The sequence below is a fragment of the Olea europaea genome, chromosome 11, assembly GCF_002742605.1.
Source record: "Olea europaea var. sylvestris chromosome 11, O_europaea_v1, whole genome shotgun sequence".
Taxonomy (NCBI): Eukaryota; Viridiplantae; Streptophyta; class Magnoliopsida; order Lamiales; family Oleaceae; genus Olea; species Olea europaea.
In genome coordinates, this window is record NC_036247.1 from 28,312,505 (window position 1) to 28,323,094 (window position 10,590).

The following is a 10,590-nucleotide window of genomic DNA, read 5'->3' on the forward strand; positions in this document are numbered from 1 at the left end:
GCTACGTGGAGGGTCCAATTTTCGAGGTCAACAGATTGGCACCGTCTATGGGAAACTTCTCGTTCAAAGTTCTGCATTCTCCATCGGAGAAATCACCGAAAAACTAGCGACTTACCTTAAAAAGGGCACGTTCTTGAAAAAGAACAAAGTCGAGTTATTAAATAAATTCTCATCACCCTTGAAAAAGGAGATAGAATAAGTTCCAGCCATGAAGACAACAACCCCATGAGAGAGGCCTCTGAAGAAGAGGTGCTCCATAACAATGTCACTCATCAGAGACCCCATCACCGGCGTCGTCGAGATGAAAGAACAGCCATGCTCACAAAGGAATGGCTCAAATAGCTGAGGGCATGAGAGATATCGCAGCTCAGAATATGGCGATGCATGAACTTCTCATGCAAGCCCGAGGTTACCAGGGCTCTCAAATGCCCCAAGGATCTTACCTAGTGCAGGAAGCCCCTGTATCTCGTTCCCAATACCATATGAGCCAGCACAGAGAACGCTCCCTCTAAAGAGAAGTGGGCGCAAAAGCCACATCCTATGTGCAAGGAAGCCAGCCAGCAGAACCATAGCTAGGAGACAATTTTCCTCAAGAATATGAGGAACAAAGGTTAGTAAACGTCTTTGACCGAATAGGGCAGGACCCTAGCAATAGGGTCCGCTCAGTATGAAGATCAGTTCAGCAAGACCAGGAGCAAGAACAGGATCCTCCTCCTCCTAGAATTACGAGGGACAGGAGAAACCTAGTCGATTGGGGGAGCCAAGGAGAAGTACCTCCACCTCCCCAGGATATTCAAGATGATGAAGGGTCAGATGGGCCTTGTCGATCTTATGAAATTAACAATGATGATGATAACCTCCTTTTCTCAAGGGAGATCCGAAACTTCCCAATGCCAGCAAACTTCATGTCCCCTAAGATCCCCAAGTATGAAGGAAAGGAGGACCCGAAGAAGCACCTCACCAAGTACATGACACAGATGAGCCTCAGGGGAGCCTCACCTGCTTTGAAATGCAGAGCCTTCCACCTAACCCTGGGCGGAGCTGCTGAAGTGTGGTATAGCAGACTTCCTCCCCTAAGCATTGGGAGTTGGCCAAATTTTAAGAAGGCATTCTTGAATGAAGTCACATACTGCAAACAAGTCACTGACAGAGAAGCCCTTTCAGAACTGAAAGGTGACCTCAATATAAACACTTTGTTCTGGAGGGACGTGCGCAGCAAGAATCCTGCCACCTATGACGAACTGGTGAAAATGATGAGAGTGGAAATCGCCAGTGAAGAAATGATTGATCACTGAAACCGTGCCGCGCAGGAGCTCCCTCCGCCTCAGAGGCAGGTAGGTCGAGGACCCGCAGCGCACCTTGTCACTCAGCAATGGGCTCAAGCAGGTCACACAATAGCTCCCACCTCCAAACAGGCACTGGCTTCTGCCACACTGAATGCAGTGTCGGTATTGGCATACGAGAATGCTCCTGGAAAAGCAGGACTATCTGGAAGAACTAATTGTAAGAAGAAGAAGAAACGATCAAACAGGCCCTTGGAAGGGGCAAGGTTTTGCACTTTCCACCAACTTTATGGGCATGACACCAACGAGTGCAGAGACGCTCCTCGACGCCCGGATCGTAGCGAGCTACATCCCTCCAGGAGGAATGAATATCCTCACAGATCCACCTCCCCGAACAGGGGAGAGAGAAGGCATAGAGAGCAGTCATCCCGGAAAAGAGAATCAAAGGACCGAGGAAAGTCCAGACAAAGAGATCAGGCCCTATTTTCTGGGGACCAAATCATTAGGGAAATCGACACAATCATTGAGGGACCTCACATCGGCGGTAACACCAGGAACGCCCAAAGGAATTACACAAGGGAAGCAAAGGACCCACCAATGATCACTTACATTGTCAACGAGTCCCAAGAGGCCAACAGGATGACCCCAATTACCTTCTCCCAAGAAGATGCACAAGGAGTTTACCACCTCCATTGTGATGCGTTAGTTGTGAGAGCCATAGTGGCTAGAAACGGACTCAAACGCATGCTCATCGACAATGGCAGTTTGGTGAACATACTGTTCGGCTCCACCTTCGACAAAATGCAAATTAAACATGGGTTGATCCCCATGACCGACCCACTATTCAGATTTACTGGAGATAGCATCGTCCCACGAGGGCAGATCACTCTGCCCGTCGAGATGGGTTCAGCACCCCTAGTGGCCCAACATTTCATGGAATTCTTAGTGGTAGACCATAGATCGGCCTATCATGGAGTATTGGGCAGACCTGCTTTGAAAGATCTTTGGGCCGTCACATCCATCCACTACTTGTGTATGAAATTTCCAACTGAACATGGGATTGCTATGATCCGAGGCGACCAGATGGGCTCCAAGGCATGTTACTTGAACTCTCTACAAAAGTCAGAGCCCTGAACTGTTAACGTGATCATAACTGAAGTGGACAATGAAGCCAGTATGAACATGGAAATGCTCGACGCCCCTGAATAAGGGCATACCTCCGAATAGGAGGAAGATATCGACATGGAAGATGCCCCTGAGTAAGGACACCCTCTTGATAAGTTAGATCCCTGGATAATTGACTCTGAACCAAATGCAACCCCAATGGAAGAACTCGAAACTTTCTCCGCCAATCCAGAGGACCCTAGTCAGGTCTTGCGAATAGGGAAGGCACTGTCCCTTGAAGCAAAAGAAGAGATGATAAGCTTCCTAAAAAGGAACTTGGATGTCTTCACTTGGAAGCATAAAGATATGGTAGGAATAGATCCAAGGATCAGTTGCCACCATCTTAACATCAATTCTTCATGTACCTCTCATCAGTAGAAAAGACCTGTCCTCAACCCGGAGAGTTACGAGGCGCTCAAAGACGAAGTAGGCAAGCTTAGCCGCAGTGGCTTCATAAGGGAAGTCATCTACCCGAAGTAGATATCCAACCCGGTCCTAGTGAAAAAGCCCAACGGGAAGTGGAGGGTGTGCGTAGACTTCACCATCTTGAATAAGGGGTGACCTAAAGACAGCTTCCCACTTCCAAGGATAGACCAACTTGTGGATTCCACCGTCGAACATGAACTATTGAGCTTCATGGATGCATATTTAGGATACAATCAGATACCCATGTTCCAACTTGGATGAGGAAGCTACATCATTCATTACAAACAGAGGACTCTACTGCTACAAAGTCATGCCCTTCGGATTGAAAAATGTCGGAGCTACATATCAGAGACTAGTCAACATAATGTTTGTCGAACTCATTGGCAAAACCATGGAGGTCTACATGGACGACATGCTAGTCAAAAGCCTCCAGGCAAGCGAACACGTAAGTCACCTCGACCAAACCTTTCAGATACTTAGAAAATATAAGATGAAGTTGAATCCCCTCAAGTGCACCTCTGGGGTGGCTTTGGGTCAGCTCTTGGGGTATATTGTTAACCAAAGAGGAATTGAAGTAATAAGAGCTTACCCTTCTTCAATGTGCTTAAGCAAGGAAAGAAGTTCCAATGGACTTCTGAGTGCGAGGAAACCTTCCAGGCGATGAAAAAGCACCTCGAAGAGGCGCCCCTTTTGTCAAAACCTCAACCAGAAGAGTCACTACTGCTGTATTTGGCGGTTTCGGACATGGCGGTCAGCGCTGTCCTAATCAGAGAAGAAAATGAGCGCCAGTTGCCAGTATACTACGTCGGCAAAGCACTCCTCCCAGCTGAAACACGTACCCAGACATGGAGAAACTGGCACTTTCCCTCTTCACAGTCTCAAGGAAATTGAGGCCATACTTCCAGGCCCACTCGATTGAAGTTCTCACCAACTTCCCATTGATTCAAGTGCTGCAGAGAATAGATGCATCAGGACGCCTGCTAAAATGGGCGATCGAGCTCAGCGAGTTCGACCTACTGTTCCGACCTCAAGATGCCATCAAAGGCCAAGTCCTTGCAAATTTTTTGGTTCAGTTTGCCAAAGCCCCGAAAATGGAGGCAACAATAGAACCAGCCAAGCCCCCAACGTGGAAACTGTTCGTAGATGGATTCTCAGGAGAGGCTGGCTCCGGGGCAGGAGTTGTCTTGGAAAGCCCGGAGGGTCACAAGCTGAATTGCGCAGTAAGGTTCGGCTTCAAAGTCTCGAGCAACGCTGCTGAATATGAGGCCCTTCTGACAGGTCTTAGACCTGCTAAGGAAATGCAAGTCAGAAAGCTACTGGCAAGCAGCGATTCTCAGCTGATAGTGATTAGGTTAATGGAAGCTTTGCGGCCAAAGATAGCAGCATGGTTGCATACTTGAAATTGGTTCTGGACCTAGTTCCTCAGTTTGAAAGGTTCGAACTGATTCAAGTCCCACGCCTAGAGAATACACATGCAGACGCCCTTTCAAAATTGGCCAGCAGTAAGGATTCTGAGCTACTAAAGATCGTCCCTATTGAACACTTATCGAAGCCCTCCATTTCTGAAGATGAAGAGGTACTATGGATAGAAGGCACCCCATTATGGATGCAGCCCATCATCGCCTATCTAAAGGATCAAACACTACCTGCTTCTAGAAGCGAGGTGAGGAAGTTAAGAAAAAGGGCTGCCCACTTCGTCCTACAAGAGGATATGCTCTACAAAAGAGGTTTCGCCTCACCACTTCTCCGATGTGTGATATGCGAAGAGGCCACATATATACTTAGGGAGATCCATGAGGGAATCTGCGGAAATCACTCCGGAGGAAGGGCTCTGGCACACAAGGTTCTCCGTCAAGGCTACTTCTGGCCGACCCTAAAAAGGGATGCTTGCCAGTTTGTCCAGAAATGTGACAACTACCAGAGCTTCTCAAATATTCAAAGGCAGCCTTCTCAGAGTCTCTCCGTAGTGACCAGCCCCTGGCCATTCGCCAAATGGGGCATCGACTTCATTGGTCCACTCCCAAAAGGAAGAGGAAGCGCGACTTTCGCCATTGTCATCATTGACTACTTCACCAAATGGGTCGAGGCTGAACCTCTTGCCAAGATCACCGAGGCAAATACTATGAAATTCATCTGGAGGAATATCATTTGCAGGTTCGGCATTCCCCACTCCTTAGTGTCCGACAACGAGAGACAGTTTGACAATAGGAAAATGCGAAAATTGTGCGACGAATTGGGGATAAAAAAGGATTTCTCAACACCTCATCACCCGCAAGCAAATGGACAAGTTGAGCCAGTAAACAAAACTATCAAGCATACCCTGAAAAGGAAGCTTGACACCTCAAAGGGGGCTTGGGTCGATTAGCTTCCCCACGTCCTCTAGGCCATTAGAACCCCAAGCCGAACTGCAACAGGGGAAACACCATTCTCAATGACCTATGGAGTCGAGGCCATGAGCCCGATCGAGGTCGGGGTCCCATCGCACCGTTGAATACACTTCAACGAGGTTAGTAACGACGAGGCCCGAGTAAACGAACTCCACTTCCTTGAAGAAAGAAGGGATACTTCCCAGGTGAATTTGGCAAAGTATCATAGAAAGATGACCCGTTACTTTATAACTCCAAGGTTAGAAACCGAACTCTTCGCCTGGGGGACCTTGTCCTCAGAAGGGTCTTCCAATCATCAAAGCTAATCGGGTCCGGAGTGTTGGGACTGAACTGGGAGGGTCCTTACCGCATCCGCAGGGAATCCCGACCTGGCACTTTCGAAATTGAAGACATGGCAGGGAAAGCACTACCTCATCAATGGAACATTGAACACTTAAGGAAGTAATATCAGTGATGAGCTTTTATTCCGATCCAATCTCAATGTTGTCTGATAAATGTATGTCCTGATCCGATCTCGTTTGTAATTACCCTAGCTTACAGAGTGCTGAAAATGCTTTAGTAAAGGGTAATGTAACTTCTCTAAGTAATAATACTTCAGTTCTTTGTCACATCGGCTAGTAAATTGTTATCTCAGTCCTTCAATATGTTTACTTAAGTGATCCGATCTTCTGTCATTAATTGGTTATTGTTAAGAGGCGCTTGATGTTTACTTAAGTGATACGATCTTCTGATTATTGTTAAGAGGCACTTAATCTTAAGTGCTTGTCATTCATATATGTGAAAACAGATCAACACGATAAGAAAACAGAAGCAACAATACTTGGCAAAAATTTCATTTCATTCACTTGAAATTGAGTTACAAATGAGGTCGAAACCATTACAAGATTAGTCCTCTTCTACAGGAGGGCCTTCCCCACCAGCCTCTGCCTCTCCCGCCTTGGGGGCCTGTGGAGCGTCCTCGGAAAGCCTATCAGGCCGGCCTCCGGTAGGTCTCCTGAACTCTGCCTCTAAAGAGGAGATGTCTAGAGTAGAGTGGACCTCTCTTTCAGCTGACCCAATAAGCCTTGGGCACTCCAGGAGGCCCAAAAATTTGCAAAGTCGTCGTACAGGGGATGCTCCTCGAAGTGGTTAATGAAATTTTGAACAGCCACTTTCCCTGCCGACTTCAGTTCCTCCTACAAGGAGGCGATTTCCTCAGATTAGGCCTTCGCCCTCTGCCTCAGCTCTGCTTTTTCTTTATTGGAGGCCTCCAGAGCCTCCGTGGCGAGCCGGTGGTGCTCATTGGCGTGATCCACTCTTTGGGTCATAGCAGTCACCTAACACTCCACTTCATAGAGCTCCTTCTTCAGCCGTTCTATATCTTCTTTGGCAGCCGCCAGCTGGGCCTCAGCCTCCCTTCTTCCTTTCTCTTCCTCCACGGCCTTGGCCCGGGCCTCTCTCACCGCATCCCCATATTACATCGCCTCCTCGAGGCGCTTGGTGAGGTCCTCCCTCTTGGCGTTGAGGTTTTTTACCAAGCCTTCAAGCTGGATGCTGGTGCTCAGAGCCCGGGCCACACAGGCACTATTGGCCGCCACTAAGTCCTCGGCAGTGCAGGAGGCGGTCTGGACCCTCCATTCTTCGGTCCAGTACTTATTGTGGACCACCGCCACTGCAGCCGTTTCTGGGGGAAAGCCTCCAGTACTTCTTTTACTGGCTCCTTGGAGTTCGTGCCCAAAAAGTCCACCTCCTTTGAGGGATAGGCTCTTTTCCTCTTGGGCTACCCTGGCATCTGGGCGAGAGTCACAGCAGCAACTGGCAGTGTGGCCGGGGCAGGAGAAGGCCACCTGGTAGGAATTGTAGTTTGCCTCAGAACGGGGGGTGGCCTCACCACCGTTGGTCACTTAGAAGGGGCAGCAGGCTTTTTGCCCTTTCGAAGCAGATTGGCCTCAGGATCCTCAGGCACCTCCTCTTCCGTCGGAGGCTGGACCCTCTTGCTGGCGTCCACCAAGTCCTCTATCTACTTCTCATAGGCGGAGGAGGAGGTCTTCAAGGCCCTCACTTCGACCATCATCTTTTGTATGGTCTTGAAGTCGGGCCGGAGAGGCATCTTCTTATTAAATTATGTGCAAAAAACAAGTAAATTAGTACAAGTGTAAACGACTCGGAAGTACTGAAAGGTATTCGCTTCGAGATATTACCTTGTGAGGCCATCAGTCGTGCGTCACAAAATGAATGTTCTTTCTGATCAGCCGGTGGTACGACCTCTTCTTCAGAGGCAGCTGATATATGACGCAGATGATGTCGAAGTCATCAGAGGACAGCTCGCACCGAGGAAGAGTGCCTTCAAAAAATGAACACAAATGTTAGTTATGATCCGAACCGAAGAGAAATAAACAAGAAACACAGCTACAATACTCACTAAGTGAGAGTACTTCGTGGGGACCATAAGAGGTGCCAGGGGGTCCCTCTCCACCACGTCCCATCTCCCGGTAGCCCAGCACCACGAGTTCTTTCACTCCTTGATGGAGTTCGGCAGATCAAGCACGAAAGAAGTGTGGGAACCCCAAGATATCAAGTAATACCCATCCCTGGTCTTACCCCCCCCCCCCCTCGGCTGTTACTTTGGGAATGTAGAGGGTCTGAAAAATGGAGAAGGGCATCTCCACCCCAAGTGACGCCTCTTTCCATAACATCCAGGAACCCATCATTTGGCTTCAAGAGTTCGGGTTCAGTTAGGTTGGTGCTAAGCCATAAGACCTAAGCACCATCCGGAAAAAAAGGGTGAATTGGAAGCCTAAGACCGGCCCTAAGGATCGCCTCGCTTATCGCCACGCACCCTGGCCTAGGGTAGCAGGCCCTCTCGTCAGGTTCGGGTAGGATCAGTTCTATACTATCTGGGATACTATATTCAGTCCTAAGTCTTTCTAGGTCGGCCCCCTTTAGCTTGGAGGGATAATCTGATGCCGCCCAATGCACAGAGGTATCAGCTGGGCTATCCGGCCTCTTCCAAATGTTCTCCCCCCCAAGTATCGCTTCGGCTACTTCGAAGGAGGTCACCACAATTGTCCATCCGCACTAACTCCAACCCCCTCCCAGAACTAGTACTATCCTCAGAAGCCATTTTCAGAAAGGAAATGTCTCAAATTTTTATTGAAACTTACGAGTTTGAGTGTTCCCCAGCCGAAAATGGTCAAAAAGCGGTGTGTGGTAATCGAAAATTCAAATTCCTCGCCGAAAATTCTTGAAGAACGCCGAAAATCGCAAAGAGTTTGAGAGCAAATGGGATTTTCTGTTTTCGCAAGAGTGAAAAGCTCCAAAACGCTCAAGTCCGCCTTTTATAGAGCGCTCCAACTAATCTCAACCATTGAATTCAAATGCAATCAATCTAGGCCGTTGAAATGAAATACCAGATTTGATCTACGCCTAAGATTTTGCTGTGACCCTCACGCTCGCATAAAACGCGTCGCCTCGGTCACCACCAGCCGTCAATAATAAGTAGCCGCAGCAGCCTTTTAGGGGAATGGGCGATGCACGCAACTGCCACCTTGAAAATACGCAACAGCTGTCAAATCATTTAGCGTCAGATACGCTCGCCTCGAATCGAGCTCCTCACTCAACTTTACAAAGTTTAGATGCACCTAACGCGGAGTCCCCTGTGGGTCATCGCCTCAGTCGCTACATTCCCTCCTAAACTTTACAAAGTTTTAGCCATCTCCCAACGCGTCGTCCCCTGTGGGTAAGCGCACCGATGACAGATGAGCTTCTCACTCAACTTTACAAAGATTAGACGCACCTGATGTGGAGTCCCCTGTGGGTCATCGCCTTGATCGCTGCGTTGACCGTCTCCCTACGCATCGTCCAGTTGGGCAACACCTCGATCTCACATAAATTTTTCCCTCACGCAATAGCGAAACTTTAGCGCATCTGCTTAGAATCAACGCTTCGGCGAACACGGAAGATCAATCCTCAAGTTCTCACAAATCACGGTCCCCATCCCGAGACATACATATCCGATCGGGAAGACAAGTCCACCCATGATATAAATATTCATACCTAGACTTGGGGGACCACTGTTACGCCCCTATCTGACCCACTTCGGAAAGTCCACCACCACATCATGCGAGGTGTAGAACACTAATCCGAAGTGGTTCCGAAGTGACTTCACCAATGGTGACGATCTACTATCACACTACGAGGCATAGACAATTCTATGGGACTAACCGAAGTGCCCTCGCCCCTGAATCCGAGGTAAAATGCACTCAGAAGACCTCTGTCAGAGGATCCGCCGCCAATTTCAGAATGAGATCTTTGTCAAGATCTTTTCTGCCCCTAAGGTTTAAAGTGATTTGACGTCTCCATGAGGCTAGTTGACGTGACGTATCAACTTTATGTCAACTCAACTCGGGAGAAGTAATTACCCTTCCACTCTATAGACGCGGCTGATTGACGCCTATGAGCAGACGCCTCATATCGTCAGATGTATACACGTGTCCCACATCCAACGATTCTCCTCACCTATAAATACCCAAGGCTTGACAAGAGACAAAGATAATGAAACTCTTACTACTTAGCACTCCATAGCAAGCAAATATATATATTCTTCTCCTCACTATTTTGCACAACCTTGGTACTGCTCCGATCACCTTAGCGTAACTTGACCATCAGAGTGTATACGGTCGCCGCCCCCGCTAGTTCCGGCCGTGTACATCTGACCGTGCGTTGATTGTGCACAGAGAGGAATACATGGAGTGGCTATCGGTTGGCCACGTGGAGAGTCCAATTTATGAGATCAACATTATTTATTGAACAAGAGCAAACGTAAATATTTAATTATTTATTTCAAATGTTAGAAATTTATTTCAATTAAACATTAATTAATATTTTGATTATTAATATTTATTCATTTATCATTTAAATAATCATTTAATTATTATTTAAATGTTCATTATTTATTTTTGTGTGTTTCAATTAATTATTTATTCCAATTATTTTTCATTTATTTGTTTCAATTGTTCATTTAAATTATTTAATTTAATTACTTACCTGAATTGATTATTTAAATTATTTATTGAACAAACAGAGGTAAATATTTAATTATTTATTTCAAATGTTATAAATTTATTTCAATTAAACTTTAATTAATATTTTCATTATTAACATTTATTCATTTATCATTTAAATAATCATGTAATTATTATTTAAATGTTCATTATTTATTTTTGTGCATTTCAATTAATTATTTATTCCAATTATTTTTTATTTATTTGTTTCAATTGCTCATTTAAATTATTTGATTTAATTACTTATATGGATAGATTATTTAAATTATTTATTGAACAAGCAAACGT